Source organism: Pteropus vampyrus, unplaced genomic scaffold (genome assembly GCF_000151845.1).
Source record: "Pteropus vampyrus isolate Shadow unplaced genomic scaffold, Pvam_2.0 Scaffold33, whole genome shotgun sequence".
Lineage (NCBI taxonomy): Eukaryota > Metazoa > Chordata > Mammalia > Chiroptera > Pteropodidae > Pteropus > Pteropus vampyrus.
The window spans coordinates 8,859,663-8,880,229 of NW_011888814.1; the positions used below are offsets into that span (position 1 = coordinate 8,859,663).

The window sequence follows — 20,567 nt, forward strand, 5'->3', positions numbered from 1 at the left end:
TATAATCATAGAATAAAACTTGTCTGAGGGAACCCAATACACACACAAAACTTTTTTCAAACAGAAAAACAATAAAAACAGCAAGAACAAAATAAGTTCTTGAAAGTCAGGGACTTAACATGCTAAATCATTCAAATTTTTATAGTAATTGTCTCTTAACTAGCTATTGAAACATAGTATAATCCCAGGAAAGAGATGGCTTAGTATGAATTTATATATGGTATTGAGAATAAGACTCATGTGATTTGTTCCAAACTAGGAGATTCATTTTAGAAATTGTCAGTTCATTTTTAGGAACTTATTTTACAGTCAACGTGATTATTCATTTATTGCTTGTGAAAAGTGCTTTATCCTATTTGGTTTGTTTGTAGTAAAGAAGGTCATTTAGATTAATGTTCATATTATCTCTCTTTGTATAGATCAAACGAGTTATTTTGTAGGAAAAGTAACATTAATTCAGCTCTTCTTTATTGGGAGAGTGAATGGTGTATTATAGCTGGCACTCAACTATATGTTTAGTTTGTAGAACAGTTACTTGTGTTTCCATGATAAATGTTATTTACTTGGACACATTTCCTTTTTCCTTTTTTTTTTTCCTATAATTGGTTGTCTGCATCTCTAAAAGCTGCTTATTAGACAGACAGCCAAAAAATCCCCATGTCTGAGGGAAGTGCCAGGAAAGTGTCAGTGTTCCAATCTCTCTAATCTTCATCTCTTCATTTTTAAGGGTTGCTGAGATCGGAGGAGTTAGATTCTCTCAAGAGGCTGGTGATCTATTTAGAACTGTTCCAGGGAAGGGAATTAACATTTGGGTGCCTTAAGTATCAGGCACTTAGTATGTATTAATTCATTTAATTCTTAGAATTCTGGCAGATAAGTGGTATACCAATTTTATAGATAAAGAGATTGAAGCTAGTTATAAATTTACCCTGAGTCATATACCTTAAGTGGTATGAAAATTAATAAACGAATCTATATAAAATGGAGTCTGGAGGCTAGAGAACTCTCACATACACATCACTTAGTGCACACTACTGACTCCAGCAGTAAGACATACACCTTGCATCTCAGACAGGAAGTGATAGTACTTTATTACCTCAGCAGAAGGAGGAAAAGATTCTTCCTTGCCCAGTAACAGCTCAGCCTATGAAAAGTCACTCTACTTCACACTTTCAGTTTCTTCCAATGGGCTCATTTTCAACAGTCCCTCCCAAGTCAGGAAAAGACTATTCTCTTCCTCTTCTTCTCTGGACTTATGTGTGGTTCACTATTAGATCGCATGTCCTGAGCTGCAATTCTTTGTTGTTCCCTAAATAAACCTATTTTGCTGGAGAAATATCTGGCTGTTTGTTTAAGGTCATTTCAAGACTGTCATTTGAACCCATTTCAGGCTTCAGATGTCATTCTACTGCACCACTACATCATTTGATCATGCTGTCTTCTGTTAGTAAATATTTGAGGAAGTTGGGGCAGATAATGGGATCAGTAGACATACAAAGGAGATTGCAAAGATATGTAATGTGTAGGAAATCACACAACTATAAGGTCACATTAAAATTAGAGTTTTAGATCCTCCACCTAACATGCATATCTTGGACAAGTGCCATATTGCCTTTATTTCAGTTTCCTAGGGTGTAGAATGAGGATAATATCTGTTCTACCTTCCCAGCAGGGAGTTGAGAGAGAAATAGTATGAGAGAGTGTGTGTAGGTAAGCCTCAATTATAAAACTTTACAAATGTAAAGTATTATGTATTATGGAGAGTCATATAGCGCTTGGTGGATTCGTATCATTCTTTTAACTAAGGAACAATTAGTTGATCTTAGCAGTAGGCCATTGGAACTCGAAAGAAACAGCATCTGTCAATCACAGTTATTTCTTGGAAGGAAGAATTGAAAAATGGCACAGCAGTTAATTCTCCTTGACCTCTTTCTCTGAAAGGGAATTTGATTAGGCGAGCTGGTTTCATAATAGAGTAGAGCTTCTCTCTTCTCTCCGGGGAATTGAAGCTGAGCAGCCAGAATTGTTCTGTGAAGCTAGAGCAATCTGGTTTTAAAGGATTTAGCTAAATTTATTGTGATTAAGGTTTTATGAGGGGTGTGCATTGCAGAGCATCGGCTTTAAAAATGTTACGTATGAGTCAGTCTATGTCCCTAGGTTGAGAACAGGAAACCGCAAGTAGTACACTCAGCTCATAGGAGGCACACAATAAGTAAGTGTGTGAATATATAGTAAAATAAACAATTATAGAATTATGCCTTATTATCACCTTAAGCTGAAGACAATGAATGGCCAGAGAAACAACTTGAAATGAGTTTCTGTAACTACAGGCATCCCTGAAGGTAGCCACATGCCCTGGTGGAACTCAGATGGTCTCCAACTGGAAAGATTTTGTTCAGTCCTGGGGGATTATATGTATATACGCATAGTTAAAGCCACTACTTTAAGAAATTTGGCCAAAATCAAGATCAAAATAGATGAGTTCATTTTTCCAAAGGCTCTCTACATTCTTACTGTTACCTTTATTTGCTAAATTGATTTTGGATAAGTATATAGCTTATTTTAGACCCTGGAATCTTAGTACTTTAAGCCAGCCTCTTGGCTTTGCTGCTCCAGTCTTACCCTTCCTAGTATGTGTTACTCAAAGAAACTGAGTGGAAACTTGGGATTGTGGTTATGAGAGTCTCATTTGGGGGAATCATTCAAGATCACGCAAAACAGATATTTTGTTGAAGGTAGAAAATCAGGGAAATAATAGCAATAGAGGAGAGTCTACAAAAGAGAAGCAATGAAGGACCACTGTTGCAGTTGATAGAGAGTAAAATGCCTGTGCTTTATTAAAATTGAAAGGTTAGGATGCTTACACCTATATTTAACATAACTCGAAAGGTAAAATAAAAGTTTCAGGAGCTTCTGATACTAACTGGTTTAGCACAATACTCAAAAGAAATAATTTCTGAAAACAGCCTTGTAAAAACAATAACTATGTGTTTTCATATTAAATTCAACTTGCTAAATTAGAGTTTTTACCGTGGCCTCATTGGTTAGAGTTTTTAGAGGCTTTAGTTTATGTTCTTTCTAAGATTTAGTGTAAGCTCTGTCAACCTTTCTGAAGTAGGTCGCCAGCTTGTCAAGACCATGTACGTGAGTGTGCATGTGTGTGTGTTATTGTGTCCCTAGCACAATGTGTGACTATAAGTAGGGTGGTTTGGAATGTGACAGGAAAGGATTGTGGAGAGGTGGCTGTTCCAAAGAGGGAGCTTCTGGAAGACATCACTGTTCTTTCGTTCCATTAGAAATTATTTGTAGTGCATATATCTCCTGAGTAATGATAGTGGCAGGGGTTACCAGTGAATTCTTTGCACTTAGTATGCTTTACTTTGAAATAAGCTTCATCTTAAAATTGGGCTGAGTTGTACATGCTACTGAAATTAGAGTTACTGAAAAAGTGTAGGACAGAACAACCCCAAAGAGAAGCCCCTGTTGGGAGCTTTGGAAAGCTTGTGAACAGCTCCAGGTCACCGAGTGCTTGGGTAGCAGAAGGATTAGGAGTTGAGATAGGAAGTTTAGAATGCTTTTGCCCAAGGCCTAGTAGAAATAGCCTCCTTCCCCCGGCATACTGCTAGAAATTACCTTATAGCTCTGGACTAGTGGCCCAGAAATTAGAAGCATAATTCTGTTCCTATCATTTGCAATATGTAAAAGAAAATTTTTTTCATATTTATAAGATGAGAAAAATCTTTGAGAAGGATATTTTTTGTTAGTGATAGTTAATAGTATTTGATAAAATGATTTGGAACTGTTATCAAAATTGTTACCTGCTTAATTGTCAGTTATTCTCAGTTTATATTACCAAGTAGCTAATGGTTTGAGAGGAAAAATGCTAACCTCATTGAGAGTAGGTGATAGGAAAATATTCCTTTTCTATTATTAGCAAGAGAAGGAAAACCTTGATTTATTCTAGCTGATAAAATTAGGTTCTTGTACTGTAGGGAATGGAGTATTCAACAACCAGCCTTTCTATTGCTGATCCCTTAGTGAGATCTCATTTAAGAAACATGAGGTAGCGTGCTTTTACTGTGAACGAGGAAACAAATCATTCTGTTGTATCTAGTTAACTAAATATTTCAAGGTAAGGATCTGAAGACAGTTTAAATTTCTACAACTTGCAATCAAATTTTGCTACTCTAGTTTAGTTAGAAACTGTCTCCACCTACTGGCCACAATTCACTTGACATTTTGTGAGGACATTTGTTTTTTTGTTTTGTTTCTCTGAAACATATGGAAATATGACAGCTATGTATGGTACCAAGGTAGGATTGCAGTGACTAAAGACTATACTTTTATGTAGCTTTTCCTAAAACTCCTAGAGTTCTTGCTAAAGGTTGCTTGGGGAATAATTGAAGAGATGCAGGGTAAGGGCTTATAATATCTAAACCAAAGAAATAAACTCTTACAAAGTGGCACATTTGCAATAGTATATTTAATATCTGTCATTCTACTATTTAAGACTAATTTACTTACTAAACTGTTTAAGCTTTGTTAATTCTAATTGACATAAGGTCACGATTTTCCAAATTGCTCTTGGTTCAAGCTTGTGTGCCCATTTGGAAATAATTGTCACTGCAATCACTGAATTATACAATAAAATAAGACTTTTTTTGGCGGGGGCGGGGGTCACAGGTCAAACTTTTTTTGTTAAGTGTTCCGATAGGAGTTATTTTAGGCTTTGCAGGTCACACAGTCTTGTTGCAACTACTCAGCTCTGCTGTTGTAGCATAAAAGCAGTCATAGACAATATGTAAACAAATGAGTGTGGCTGTGTTCCAATAAAACTTTATTTATGGAAGTCAAAATTTGAATTTCATATAATTTCTGTGTGCCATGATGTGTTATTCTTTTTAAGATTTTTAGAAACCATTTAAAAATGTGAAAACCATTCTTAGTTGGTGAGCTACAGGGAAATAGGCAGTGTGCCATATTTGGTCTGTGGACCACAGTTTGCTGACCGCTGATTTATATTCAGAAATGTTTGAAAAATCCACTAATAAGTTCTCATATCTTTTGGAGGCAATCATCTAGAAGAGAATTTCTCAACTTTTGGGGGGTACTTTCATGCTCTTATGACCTGTAAGGAGAGTGTTGTTCCTATTTACCATTATGAGCAACCACATCGTGTAGAGGATGATTCTTTATTCGCACATATGCAATCTGAAATGTTCTGGTTTTATTGTATTTCTACAGTTTAGACAATTTAAGTTAAAAACACCAGAATGATTTTTCTAAAGGATATTTTAGCATATACTTATATATATAAGAGAAGATGATTTATGTGAGTTTAAAAGCCAGAAACATTCAGATAATGGAATTGGTCTAAAGTGATTTTAAAAATAAACCATTATTATAATGCAGAATAATTTGCTGTGGTGAAGGGCCATATGATATGAGCAGGCTGATTTGGGTCATTACAATTTCAGTGATGTTCTATGGTCATCAGTCTGTTACATTTGGGGAGATAAGTATTTTAAGGCGTTGAATTACAAGTACAGTTATAGTTACAGATGATTAATCATTTTAGTCACCTGTAAATACCTTCAATCCCTTTAGCTCTTACCCTCTACCAGTCCCCAAATTCCTGGATCTGCCTTCCCTGTTTCTATCTGTGCCTATGCAACCGAGTGTTATGAAGTTATAGAATTGCTACTTCTCTACATTCATATATCTAAACTTCAGTCTCATTTTTTGTTTACAGGCAAGATTGGGGTAGTGTAAAATGGTCAAGTTTCTGGAGGTATAGTCGAGGCCAAAGAATCGATATAATGGAAAAAATAGAGCGAGATTGATAAAAGGATTAGCAGTTGTCATCAGTTAAGATACCATATAATTCACTGATTTTAGGAATTTTTTTTTCCATTTTAACATCTTTGAAGTTGAGATGTCAGTTTAATTGGTAACATTTTTTCTTATTGGTATATGAAATAATGGTGAGTCTTCTGATTAATGGCATCTTAGATTTGATGAAATACAGTATTGAAATTTTGGATTCCAAAAGTGTAGCAGTTACAGGTACTGATGAGGTTGGCAGGGTAAAGACACTGGAGAAGGTAAAAAGGAATTGACGTCAAGCATCTGGTTAGATATGTCATGAACTCTGAAGACCCTGAGTCATGAGCTAGTTGTGAGAGATTTAGCAAATGAGATGAAGTGACGAGAGGTAGCAAGTGACACCACAGAGAGAGGTAGATAAGAACAGCTTCACCTTCAGGTCATCCTTCTTACTTATCCTACCTTCAGGTCTCAAATGTCACTGTTTCAAGAAACCTCTTATATCTCTTTCCCTTGAGTGTAAATTTACTCCTCTTATGCTATCTCATAATAAACTGTACTTTTTCTTTTACGGTTCTTTATTAGTTTCTAATTATAGGTTTTATTGTGTAATTATATCATATCTCTTTGACCAGATTGTAAACTCATTGACTGTAGTGTTATTTATGTTCAGTGCTAGTACATGCTAGATATTAGTTTGTATTTGTTGAATAAATGAATTGAAATAGAGGAAATGAGGCTACCTGTGACTAGATTAAGGGTATGTACTCTGGAATAGTGTTCTAAAAGCCACAGTGATAGTACAGAGGACATTTTATTAAATTTGACTCTTTTTGGTGGTTGGTTTACTTGTTGCATTTTTGAGCTTTATTTGTTTTCCCAGAACCTCGGGTTCCTCATATGTTAGATTTATGGTAACCTCCAAATGAGATAAAATGTGGAAAGTACATAATATAGCACAACAGACATAGTTGATGCTCAGTAAGTGAAAGCCTGAAAATAGCCATCTTGATTTTTTCCCTTCTGAAAAATTTCAAATTTAAAGCCCTTACATCTCACTTGGGTTATTGCAGCTGACACCTGACTGACTTTCTTGCCTCTGCCCCCACTCCTTCCATTTTGTTATCTACACTTATATTGAGTGATTCTTCTGAAACACTGGTCATTTATCTTCCTTTCTTATTTTTCTTTAATCTCTGCTCCTTGCTTACATGAGTAAGTGATATATTCATCTTTATCCACAGCTAGTGGGTAATTAGTAAAAGTTTATCATACTAAAGGAATTATGGAGAGTATACACCTATTTTATTTTACATGAAGCAGTTATTAGAAGGAAGATATAGGTTTGAGAGAAGATTGAACGAGGAAAGATCTTAGGTAGGAATCTGACAGAAGGGAAGAAAACTCAGTATGAAAATTACCAATAAGCAATTTCTAGTACTAATATCAGGCTATAATATGAACAGTATTCATTTGTGTAGGAAATTTGCATTATGGCACAATTCTACTCTTGTTTCAGAGGCTGAAGAGGAGACACTGAAGAGATCTGAGGGTGGGGATTAGAAATGAAATCCCGGAGGGCAAGTGAGGCTTGACAGTAATGGCAGATAACAGACTTCGTCTGGGCTTGAAATGTGATCTGACCGTCAAAGGAAAGCCAGTGCTATTCTAGGCAGTGAACAAAGAAGAATTGTGCCATAGCATACGGAGTTGGCAAGAGCCCACTGGGAGTATTACATTTAGCACAGTGTCAGCATGATAGAAACAGAAGGTGGTGAGCTCTCAGAGCAACTGTAGTGCTGAAAGGGATAAATAGATGAGTTTATGGAGATCAGTTAAAGATTTTAATCATGCAGGGTTGACTGAATTCTGGCAAGTGTGAGATCAGAGAAGCGGGGAGGGAGGGAGGGAGGGAGGAAAGGAAAACGGGAAGAGGAGAGACAGGGAGACACTCAATATCTGAAGGGTGTTAACATTAGAGCAAGAGAGGAATTATTTAGGCTGGATGAGGGAAGTTTGTAAAGTGAAACTAAGGGCAGGCAAATTTATCTCTCTCTAAGAGGAATGTCCTGATGTAGTTTTTGGGTACTGGGGTCACCTTTATCCCTCAGAATTTTAGTGTGAAGCTGTATAGCCAAAGTGTAAGATTTAAGAAGCTCTTTCCCTTGAAAATTTGCTGAAGAATATTTTGGTTTTATCATTAAAGAAAGTTTTCATCCTAGAAGCCAGGTTATGAAGGATTGGTTTAGTATGTATTAGCCACACACAATATATTGAGCACTGTACACGAGGCAGCATGATTCTTGAGGTTCTCAACTAAAACCACATGTCATTATAGGTTTTAAACATTTTCAGTTTGCTTCAATAATTTAGAAACTTTGGCAGATTTCATCATACTATCCCTTTGGAAAAGAATGATGGTAGACATAAGCCAAAAGTAAACTTAAGAAGAAAATACAGATAAAATCCTATTTAATGAAAGTTGCTTGTCACAAGATGGCATAATATCTGTCTTTGGGTTGAGATTTTCCTAGGTGATGATGGGATGAAGAAGCCTTGGGCCGATAACATATTTGTTCTTCAGGACATTTTAAATGCCAGATAATGGTGCCATTGCCTTCATTGCTGGCCAGATCTCTGAGTTATTTCTCAGTTCAAGACAGGACGAGGAAAACTATGGTGATTTACTTAGAGTTAGCTCTGTTTCCCGAGGCAAATTTATTTGAGTGTTCAAATGAAATAGCTAAAAGAGCCCATAGTGTACCGAGATTAAAAAAATTTGTTATCTCTTCCCTCATGTCTGGGTTCCGTGTCTTCCAACTACTTGTGTAGAGAAGCCATCCATGATACAGCTTTGAACATAATGTTGAGTATGAAGAATATGGAATCACGTCCCATTTAAACAGGTAGCTAGCTAATTCTTTCCTCAGTTAACTAAATTATCTCATGCTTCCTAGGCCAGTGTGGATTCTCTAAGAGGCAGATGTCAAGACAGGCTTAGAGGTACAAGATTTATTGGGAGAAGCACCTGTGAACTATAAAGGGAAGGGAGCCAAGAGTGGGTGGGGGAGCTTTCATGATGTGATTCAAGTCTAACTAACCTGTGAGGGAAGACAGGGAAGGAAGATTGGGGAGGAAGAGCCCGAGACCACAACACAGTTAAGAAAATGTCAACCAGGCAGATGTGGAGTCCCTGAACAAAAGTTGCCTGTTAGGGTAACCTCGTATAGGGCAGAATTACACACCAGCTATTACTCTCCTAGAAAACCACCCAAGAAAAATGCAAGCGTATATACATATAAAGATTTGTATGTAATACTTTTTTCTTTACTTTTTGAGATGATCATATAGTTTTTCTATTTTAGTTTATTAATATGGTAAATTATGTCCATTGATTTTTTTTATATTCCAAATCAATTTCCCATTATTGGATAAACCCAAGTTGGTTGTGATGCATTATTCTTTTTATATATTGTTAGAATTGATTTTCTAAAAATTTGTTAACAGTTTTTTGATCTTTTAGTGAGAAACATTGGTCTATAGTTTTCTTCTCTTACTATGCCTTTGTAGAGATTATGTAGAATTTGTATTATTTCTTCTTTACATGTTTGGTGGAATTTACCAGTTAAGCAATTTGGGCCTGAAATCTTCTGTATGGTTTTTAACCACAAATTCAATTTCTCTAATAGATATAGGGTTACTCAGATTTATTTGTTTCTTCTTGAGTGAGCTGTGTCTTTCAAGGAATTTGTTGAGTTTATTAGAAAAAATTGTTTATAGTATTTTAAATTTTCCTTTTAATATCTGTAGAATTATAATGTTGTCACCTCTCTCATTCTCTATATTGTTAATTTGGATCTTCTCTCTTCTTCTTCATCAGTCTATCAGTTTATTTTTTTAATTCTTCTCAAAGTACCAGCTTTTGGTTTCATTGAGCTTCTCTATTACTTTTCTAGTTTCTTTTTTATTGCTTTCTGCTCTGAACTTTGTTATTCCTTTCTTCTACTTACTTTGGGTTTTATTGGCTCTTCTTTTTCTAGTTCCTTAAAATGAAAACAGGTTTTTCACTTGAGACCTTTCTTTTTTGTAATAGAAGTGTTTAGTGTTATAAATTTCTAAGTGCTGCTTTAGCTGCATCCCACAAATTTCGATGTGCTGTTTTGAGTCTGTTTAAAATATATTCTAGTTTCCTTTTTGTTTTTCTTTTATTCATGGGTTATTTAGAAGTGTTATAATTAATTTCCAAATGTTTGGGTGATTTTCCAGACATCTTTCTGTTACTGTCTTTTAGTTTAATTTTATTGTGGTCAGAGAATGTACTTTGTATGATTTGAATTCTTTTAAATTTATTTAGACTTGTTTTATGGCCCAGAATATGTTTTATCTTGTTAAATGTTCTACGTGCACTTGAAAGGAATATATTTTCTGCTCGTTGGGTAGAGTGTTTGATAAATGTCAGTTAGGTCAAGTTGGTTGATAGTATTTTTCAAGTCTTCTATAACCTTTCTAATTGTCTATGATAAGAGAGGGGCATTGAAATCTCTGCTAGAATTGTGGATTTCTCTATGTCTCATTGCAATTTTTTCAGTGTTTGTCTCATGAAATTTGAAGCTTACTTCTCAGATACAGAACCACGTAGGATTATATCCTCTTGATGAACTGGCCCTTCATTATTAATAAATTACATGCCTTATTCTTGGTAATATTCTTTGCTCTGAAATATACCTTACTTGAGTCTATGGCCATGCCACCCTGAACAAGCCTGATACCGTCTGATCTCAGAAGCAAAGTAGGGTCGGGCCTGGTTAGTATTTGGATGGGAGACCACCTAGGAAGACCAGATGCTGTAGGCATAAAAAATTAAAAAAATAAATAATGAAATAAAAAAGAAATATACTTTACTTGATATTAGCATAACCATTTCAATTTTAAAAAAGAAACCATATTTTAATTTAAAAAATATGCACACTTTTTGAAAAAGCAACAAAATAGGGAGTATTTTGAAACAATCATTTGGTTACATTTACTGAGGGAGGGTTGTTCTAGTTTCTGTATTTATTGAAATTAGGTTAAAATACATGGGCTGATAAAAGGAATTTACAACTCTGGAATTTTTTTTTTTCCACCAAGAATAATTGCCTGAGGATGGGATGCCTTTGTGCAGGGATGCCTTTATTACTTGAATTTGCTGTTTTCAGGAATCATGCATCATTAGGGTGTGAGGCTGAGAGACATCCAGTTGTATACTGGTTGAAATGTTGATAAGTCATAAAAAAGACATAATTTATATAGGGAGAAATGCACTCAATATTTTGTCCTGAGTAAAGTATGCAGAAAATCTGCTTAAACAAATGAATAAGCTAAACAAACAAACAAAAACTCATAGACACAGATGACAGTTTTGTGGTTACCAGAGGGAAAGGGAAGAGGGAAGAGGGATGGTAGAAAGGGTAAAGGGTCAAATATATGGTGACAGAAGGAGATTTGACTTTGGGTGATGATGCAGTATACAGATGATGTATTATAGAATTGTACACTTGAAATTTATATAATTTTATTAACTAATGTCACTCCAATAAATTTAATTTTAAAAAACCTGCTTAAATGGGGCATATAATTTTAAATGACTAGGCCTTTAAACCCTCATAAATTATGATTTATAAGATTCTTAGGTACTAGAAATATTGAATGTCTTATCATCACATCATCAAATTTGAAGTCACCTGAGGATGTGTATGAAAGGTAGTCATTTCAGCTTTATGTTGATTAATAATAGCATAGTTTATTTTTTCTTTTAGTATATTTATATCTTTATTTAAGTCTGTTTCTTGTAGGCAGCCCATAGGTGGGCCTTGCTTTTTACAATCTCACAAACTCTGCCCTTTAATTGGGGTGTTTAGACCATTGATATATATTTTTAACTTTAATATCTTTTTATGTTTCAGTGATAGTTGGCATACAATATTATATTAGTTTCAGGTGTACAACATAGTGATTAGACATTTATATAACTTACGAAGTGATCACCCAGATAAATCTAGTACCGTCTGATACCATACAATATTATTGACTTTATTCCTTATGCTATACTTTACATCCCCATGACTGTTTTGTAACTGCCAATTTGTACTTATTAATTCCTTCCCCTCTTTCACCTACCCCACCAACTCCCTTCCCCCCTCCCAAAATGTTCTCTGTATATATGAGTTTGTTTCTGTTTTGTTTATTTTGTTCCTTAGATTCCACATGTAAATGAAATCATAATGGCATTTGTATTTTTCTGTCTGACTCACTTCACTCAGCACAGTACCCTCTAGGTCCATCCATGTTGTTGCAGATGGCAAGATTTAATTCTTTTTTTAATGGTTGAGTAATATTCCATTGTATATATGTGCCACCTCTTCTTTATCCATTCATCCATTGATGGACACCCAGGTTGCCTCCATATTTTGGGTATTGTAAATAATACTGCAATGAATATATGGATGCACATGTCCCTTCAAGGTAGTATTTTGGGTTTCTTCGGATAAATACCCAGAAATGGAATTACTGGGTCCTTCTTTGTCTCAGTGTTTTTAAGTATTTTGTCTGGTGTAAATATTGCTACCTCAGATTTCTTTTTTCATTTCCATTTTCATAAAATATCTTTTCCTATCCCTTTACTTTCAGTCTGTATGTGTCTTTTGATCTGAAGCGAGTCTCTTGTAGGCCGCATATGTAAGAGTCTTGTTTTCTTATCCATTCAGCCACCCTATCTTTGGATTGGCGCATTTAATCATTTTTCATTTGAAGTAATTGTTTATATGTAGTTATTGCCATTTTATTATTCATTTTATATATATTTTTTTCCTTCTTAAGTCTCTCCAATATTTCCTGTAATACTAGGTTGGTGGTGATAAAGTCCTTTAAGCTTTTCTTGTCTGGTAAGCTCTTCATCTGTCCTTCTATTCTAAATGACAGCTTTGCTGGGTAGATTAATCTTGGTTGTAGATCTTTTCTTTTCATCACTTTGAATATTTCATGCCAATTCCTTCTGGCCTGCAAAGTTTCTATTGAGAAATTAGCTGACAGACTTATGGGAGCTCCCTTGTAGGTAACTAACTGCTTTTCTCTTGACGCTTTTAAGATTTTCTCTGTCTTTAACCTTTGGCATTTTAATTATGATGTATCTTGGTATGAACCTCTTTGGGTTCATCTTGTTTGGAACTCTCTGAGTTTCCTGGGGTTGTATGTTTATTTCCCTTGCCAGTTAGGGAAGTTTTCCATCATTATTTTTTCAAATAGGTCTTCAATTCCTTGATCTTTCTCTTCTCCTGGTACCATTATGATGCAAATGTTGGTATGTTTGATGTTGTCTCAGAGGCCTCTTAAACTATCCTCATTTTTTTGGATTCTTTTTTCTTGTTGCTGTTATGATTGGGTGTTTTCTGCTATCTTGTCTTCTAAATCACTGATTTGATCCCCTGCATCATCTAATCTGTTGATTCCCTTTTATGTATCCTTCATTTCAGTTACTGTAGTCTTCATTTCTGACTGATTCTTTTTTATGTTTTTATCTCCATTTTTATGTTTTCCATCTCTTTGTTAAAATTTTCACTGAATTCATTTGCTCATCCCCTAAGTTCATTCAGCATCCTTATAACTAGTGTTTTTAATTTTGTGTCTGGTAGATTGCTTGTCTCTGTTTTGTTTCGTTCTTGTTATGGAGCTTTATTCTATTCTTTCATTTAGGACATGTTTTTTTGCCTCCCATTTTGGCTGCCTTTCTGTGTTTGTTTCTCTGTATTAGATAGGGCTCCTAAGTCTCCTGGTCTTAAAGTAGCTTTATGGAGTAAGTGCTTGTGGGGCCCAGTGGTGCAGTCTTCCCTGGTGCCCAAGGTGTGTCCCTTCTATGTGTTGTGTGTGCCCTTCTGTTGTAGTTGAGCTTTCGTTGCTGTTTGCACATCAGTGGAAGGGATTGACCCATGGGCTGATTGGTTATGAGGATTGGCCGGTGGGGGCGCTGATGCTACGGAGCAGGATTCACTTTAGCAAGGCTCTAGTGCCCGCCCAATCTGCCCTTTGGGTGTGTCCTTCTTACATGCAACCCTAGGTGGTGCTCTGGCTCTGGTCAAAGCCAGCCATTGGGTATGCTAGTCCAAAGGCCTCCTGTGAGGGGCCCAGCCACAGGCCAGGTTCAGCTACAGCCAGTGTATTGCCTGGGGCCACCTGGCAAGAGTCACCAGGCAATCACAGATGGCTGCCACCTGTGCTGGGCTTAGAGGTACCTTGAGAGGCCAAGCCAAGAACCAGGGCTGGTTGCTGCTAGTGCCAGACTTAGGATTGCTCAGCAAGAGGTATGGGACACTACGAGTCCAGATGCAGCTCATTTGGGTTTTGTAAGCTTTCAAGAGATTTTAACACAGTCTGCAGCATGAGCCAAGACAGGTCATTTGTATGGAAAAAAAAACCATACAAGTGGTTTTTTTGGGTGGGCCTGCAGGTTGAGAGGGGCAGGGTCTCAGGGAATCACCTGGGTGGGGCGACCTGTGTTGTCCAGGTTGATGGAACTCAGATATGGTAGCTGCCTACATCTGTATGCCAGGAGCGGGAAGGGCTCAACAAAGGAGCGATGTATACTGCCAGCACTTCTGTCTGGGAGAAAGCTGCGCCTCTAGCCCTCGCCCTGAATCCAGACAATTCAGTTCCTCCCCGTATTTCCCCAGCACTCCTCAAGTAACTACCCTGGCGCTGGAGGTCAGAGCAAGTGAGTCCCTGCATGGGCACTTTAAGAAGAATATTTGCGACTCTCACAGCCCTACTCCCTTAGCCCTCCATCTCGCTCAGCCACAATCTCTGCTGGTTTTCACAGTCAGAGGTTGTGGGGACTTCTCTTCCTAGTACTGGAACCCTGGGCTGGGGAGCCCAGTGTGGGGCTGGGACCTTTCACTCCTCCAGGGGACCTCTGCAGCCAGGATATCCCTCCCGATTCTCAACCTCCATGCATGGTTGTTTTGCATCTCTGCCCGTCTTACCAGTCTCAAGGTGCCCTCTTCTGTATGTCCCCAGTTGTAGGACTTCTGTTCAGCAATACTTCAGGCATTTCCCAATGATGTGTGTTCCGTAGTTTAGTTGTAATTTTGATGTGGTCATGAGAGGAGGCGAACATAGCATCTACCCACTATGCTATCTTGACTGGAAGTTATTTAATGTGATTATTATTTAATATTTAATGTGATTAATATTTAATGTGATTATTCATATGGGTGGGTGTAAATCTGCCATCTTGCTCTTTGTTTTCTGTTTTTCTCATCCTTTATTTCTCTTCTCCTGTTCTTTTGTATTAAGAATATTTTAATCATTTAGTTTTATCTCTCAACTGGCTTATTAATTATAACTCTTTTCTTTTTTTAGTAGTTGTTTTAGGGTTTATAATTTATATCTTTAACTTATCACAGACTACGTTCATGTGATATTATGGTACTTCACATATAGTATGTCAGTCTTATAATAGTATACTTCTATTTCTCCCCTCCCATCCTTTTATTTCTGTATTTTTTATATTTCCATAGTACCTTTTTACTTATTTGCTTTAAATAGACTATAAAATTTTTTCTTATAAACATCTTTATTGCATGTGTTTATTTTTCTTAATTGAAATATATCTGACATATGACATTGTGTAAGTTTAAGGTGTACAACATGTTGATTTGATACATTTACATGTTGTTATATGATTGCTATTATAGTATTAGCTAGGACCTCTATCATGTCACATAGTTGTCATTTCTTTTTTGTAGTGGGAGTAATTAAAATCTAGTTTCTTAGCATATTTATAATATAATATTGTGTATAACCACTATACTATAGATTAGATTTCCAACTCTTATTTACCTACGAATTGCAAGCTTGTACTCTTAAACAACCTTTCTCATATTCCTCAACAGCCTGCCAGTCCCTGGTAACAATCATCATTTACTTTGTTTTTATGAGTTTGGCTTTTTTAGATTCCATATATAAGTGATATCATACAGTGTTTGTCTTTCTCTGTCTGACTTATCTTACTTAGAATATATATTCTTTTAAATACATTATCCTATAGATTTGGACATGGAAGGGTCTCCAGGATATTCTCATTAAGTTTTTTTAAAAAAGGAAGTCAGAAAACCACTCTTTGTAGTATGATGATGTATGATCATATTTTTATTTAAAAAATAAATAAGTTTTTTTATGAATGTGTCTATTTGTAAATTCATAGGTAAAGGTCTAGAAGGATGAACTTTAATAATGGCAGTCACTTCTGGGAAAGAGTGAAGGATAAATTTCATGTCCTATTCTGTATGTTTATGTATTATTTAAATTTTAAATAAACATATTAATGAATAACTTCTATTTTTTAAGCAAGTGTAAATAAAAATGAGATTGTAAAGGTACTGAAAGAAGTCATTGGTGATTGTTTACTAAATGTGACATAAAACCCAGCGTTCATAAGTGATACATTTTACTACATAAAAATTAACCTCCAAATAGGAATAAAACTGGAACAAAGGAAACTTTCACTTGTAATAGTTCTGAAATGATGGAATTCTCTATCAGAATCCTGTATTTTATAATTCTAAAACATAGATTATGAAAGGATATATATGATATTTTAAAAATATTTTTAATCTATGTGGAAGAGGGGTAGAGAAATGAATATTTTTATATTTGCAGATGGAAATATAAATTGGTATAATTTTTTTGGAAGACACTTTGGCAATAATGAACATGCTATTTATTCCTTTTGACTTAGAACTCTACTTTTAGGAATTTAGTTTGAAGAAAAAAATCACAGAATGTAAAGATTTAGATTTAGTGTTTGTTGCATTACTATTTATAATACTATAAGTTTAAAAACAATGTTGACGATAGGGAATTTTTAATAAACTAGGATACATTTATTCAGTAGAATACGAGCCACTTAATAAAATGTTGTAGAAGTACAAAATTTACACAGTATATGTTATGTCATTGAATGCATACTATGTACTAGGTTTGTGCTGTCTTTTTACTATTATTTAATCCTTAGAATAAGCCTGTGAGATAAGCACTTATTATTTCCATTTTATATATAAAGAAACTCCAGAATTGAGAGAGGTTAAATAAGTTGTCTAAAACCACACAGTAAGTGGAAGAGCTGGGAACTGGTTATGTCTGTCTGACTTCAAAATCCATGCTCTCACTTACAGTATTTAATGATTTTATAAACATGAAATCTGTAATAATATATTAAATGAAAAAAATGATAACATGATCTCACTTTTTGCATATAAAAATTTACCAGAAGAATATATTCTAAAATGTCAACAATGATGATAGTTGAGTGTTGGGATTATGGTTGGTTTTGTCTTTCCTTTTGTTGTTGTGTTCCACAGTGAACATAAATGACTTTTAAAGTTTTTAAAAGATATTCATTTCATAGCAGAGGGGTGGGGTGAATTAAAAAAATAATCATTCCCTCTTTTCTGTTTCTAAAGGAAGATATATTTCTGATTTTGGGTGTATCCACTCTTGATGTTGCCTGTAATTTCCCCTTGGCTCTAGTTTATAAAAACTAGAAGGTTGAAATGGCATTGTTATTCTGAGTTCTCAAGATGTGAACAGATGAAAAATCTTTAAATAATAACATTGTAACAATTATTCAGTTTGCTCCCTACATCTGGGACCATGGCCACTAGTAACAGGATTCAGAAACCAGAAATAGTACCTAGAAATTTACATTTAGCAACTCCCCAGGCCCATCTCTTTTAGCTTTCCACTAGAATATTGCTCCTTTCTCCCAATCCTTTTTTGTTAGTTAAGGGGTTTTTTTACTTAGGTAAAAAGAATTTGAACCAATTATAAACAAATAGCTCTCTTTTGTGCCTGACTTTTTATGCTTTTCTGTTGCCATGTAAACCAAATAAAGCTAGCTTAGTAAGTAAACCAGCTATTCCCTGCAACCTCCCTCCTTAGAGGAAGTGGTGAAGGTAATTGCGGAGGACAAAAAGAAAGGGTAGAAACTGAGGGAAGAGAATATGGTGTTTACATTCGTAGTCTTGATTCTCACTGTCTCTGTCTCTTAAGTATGAGATTAGAGTATGTAACCTATAGCTATTTGTGCTGGTCCTTAGTCATTTTTCCCAGCAGCAAAGAGATGTAGTTTACTAATAACTTTTTCCTATTTGTTTGCATGTTGGAAACTATCAGTCTTTGGGGGTGGAGTTAATAGAGTCTAAGCTGTCTTTCAGGATTGGAAAAGAAGAAAATGAAAGGTTGCAGAGCATGGCATAGGGCTTATGATTTTTAGTTATAAAGGGTTAACTTTGGGGATTGGCATAAAAAAGTAGTTCCAGGGGGTCTAATTAAATGTACATTGGAGGCAGTATGCAAAGGCTGTAAGTAGCTAGCTGGTCAGTAATTTACAAGCATTTATATTTACAACTAGATAGGTAATAAAAAACAGCTGAAGCCTAAAACATATGGGACAGAAATTATGTAAGTACTTGGAATCAGATAGTAAGGTGTTTATTTAAATTGTAAATATTGATTAGGGGTTAGTGGAGGTAAACATAGGGTGAAACATAATTGTAGGAAGAGAAAGAGTGAGTGTGGCAGTTATTCATCTATTCAAGGTATGGAGACAAAAATTATCTCTAATCTGAGGAGACTTTGGAAATCAATCAGCATCATATAGTTTATCTTCAGAGCCCATAGTGGCATGCAACACTAAATTAAACATTCCATCCAAATGGTCCCTAAACTAGGAAAGAGCAAAAGTTGAGTAGGAAGTACCATTATAATAACCTAAAGTCTCTCACTAGGCAGTAAGGTTGATAATGAACTTAACATGTAAATAGCCAAACACTTTTTTTCATGGCCTAGTCTTAATTTCTTATTGTTTCTTTATGCAAATATAAGTAATGCATAAATTTATTCTTTTCCCCCCATATAATATGACCCTTCTGTGTAAATACAAAAAAAAGCTTCTTTTTATAGATATTTACATTGTTTGACTGTACTTCAGTTTATGTACTCAAAACCCTGTTGATGGACATTAGAGTGGTTTCAAATAGTTTTAAACTGGAATTTTAGAAACTTTAAGCTTCTTTTATTAGCCAGGCCACAGAAGTTAATAAATAGAAACCAGTTGAATATAAATGAAAAACTACAAATCTAGCTGTAGTTCTAATGTGAGCTGTGGGAAGATGTCTACATATCTTCATAGTTATTCTACTTTCATGTAATCTCCTTCTACTTTGTTTTTCTTTATTACCATCTATTTCTCTGATGCTTGGTTCCTCCCTGACCTAATCCAATACACCAGCCTCCCTTACAGCTAGTTAGACCTTTGTTAGGAAATTATTAGACTTGCAGATGACCTTTGCATACTATAGCCACTGAAGCATAGCAGTTTTCAGTCTAGGTCAGGATGGGAATTCCCACTGTCTTCCTTGCTGGAAGCTCTGTTAGTGTTATTACTCAGATAATGCAGCTCTACTGGCATTGTCCCCTAGCCCCCTTACCAAGGTATTCCTAGTAACAAATTTGCATTCTATTGGTGGTAATCCCTACACACTTGTCAATTACCCCATGAGACTGGCACCTTACATTGCTAGAGACTCATCAGGAGTAGAACAAACGGTACTAGGAAATGCTCTTTAAATCCTTAAAATGTACATAAGTCTCTGCTCTTTGGAGGGAAGCATAAAAGGATGATTGATATTATTCTGGCTGCCCCACTGCCACAAGGAAAAAAAGTGGAATAAAGAACTGAAGGAAATGATACAAAGAAGTTTTGGTTAGGGGAGAAAAGCACTACATTGAGATCAAAGCATGAGTTTTGATATATATTCTATTACTAACTTTGTCTGTAATTTGTTCATTTCTCTGGCCCTGAGTTTCCACACCTATGACATGAGTGTTTTGGAATTTGAAAAAATCTCTCTGAAATTCTAAGGCAAGAAAAGAAAAGGGGAAAAAAGTGAACCAGAGATGTCTTCAAGATTCCATCATGATTTTAAATCGTATAAAGTGGAGAGCTTGTTCGATACTGTGTTTAATACCTATTGCAGTTCGTGTTGTTACATAACAAATTACTGCCAGAATTCAGAGGTTTAAAATTAATTTATGTTGCTCACAGTTTTTTTACTTGGGGTTTCTCTTTTTTTTTGGCCCTGCCAGTTCATAATTTTTAGCTAACAAAGTAATAAATTTAAGTAGGTGTTTATAATATATATTTAGTTGTTTACAGTGGGAGACTAATTCAGTGTGTTCAGTACTTCATACTTTGAAAAATACAAATTACTTTTGCAAGTTACCCTTATAGATAGAATTAACTAAAAGCGTAGCATATAATTCATTGGTACCACTTACCAGAGAGAGAAAGGAAAAGATATAGGAAAGAAGGGTGGCAGCGGTGGTGAGGGGGGAAGGGAAAGATGGGGCCAACGATGGAAATGGAGGACTGAGTGTGTGTAAGTCACTGTTGGCAGTAAAAGTGACTACTGTCCCCAAAGTGCTCTTGTAGAATTCTGTGAATTTCTAGGGTGGGATTGACACTCATGATCATCATATAAAACCTATTTGGGGTAAGATAGTGAAAATAAGAAATATAAAATGTGCCTATAATCTTGAGAATTTACCAGCAGTTGAGAAGATTTAGCAAGTGCTCAAAGGGAAGAATTTCAGTGTAAAGGAGTCTGGGCTATAAGCCGGTTAAATAGTACAGGCAATAATTACAA

At 35.5% G+C, this 20,567-nt stretch overlaps 1 protein-coding gene and 1 pseudogene across 1 annotated transcript in view; both read left to right on the plus strand.

Annotated features, from left to right (window-relative positions):
• AHCYL2 (adenosylhomocysteinase like 2) overlaps positions 1 to 20,567 on the plus strand; it is a 141,686-nt gene that overhangs the window by 45,008 nt on the left and 76,111 nt on the right. The window lies entirely within an intron of this gene.
• On the plus strand, positions 10,561 to 10,679 carry LOC111738028 (annotated as a pseudogene).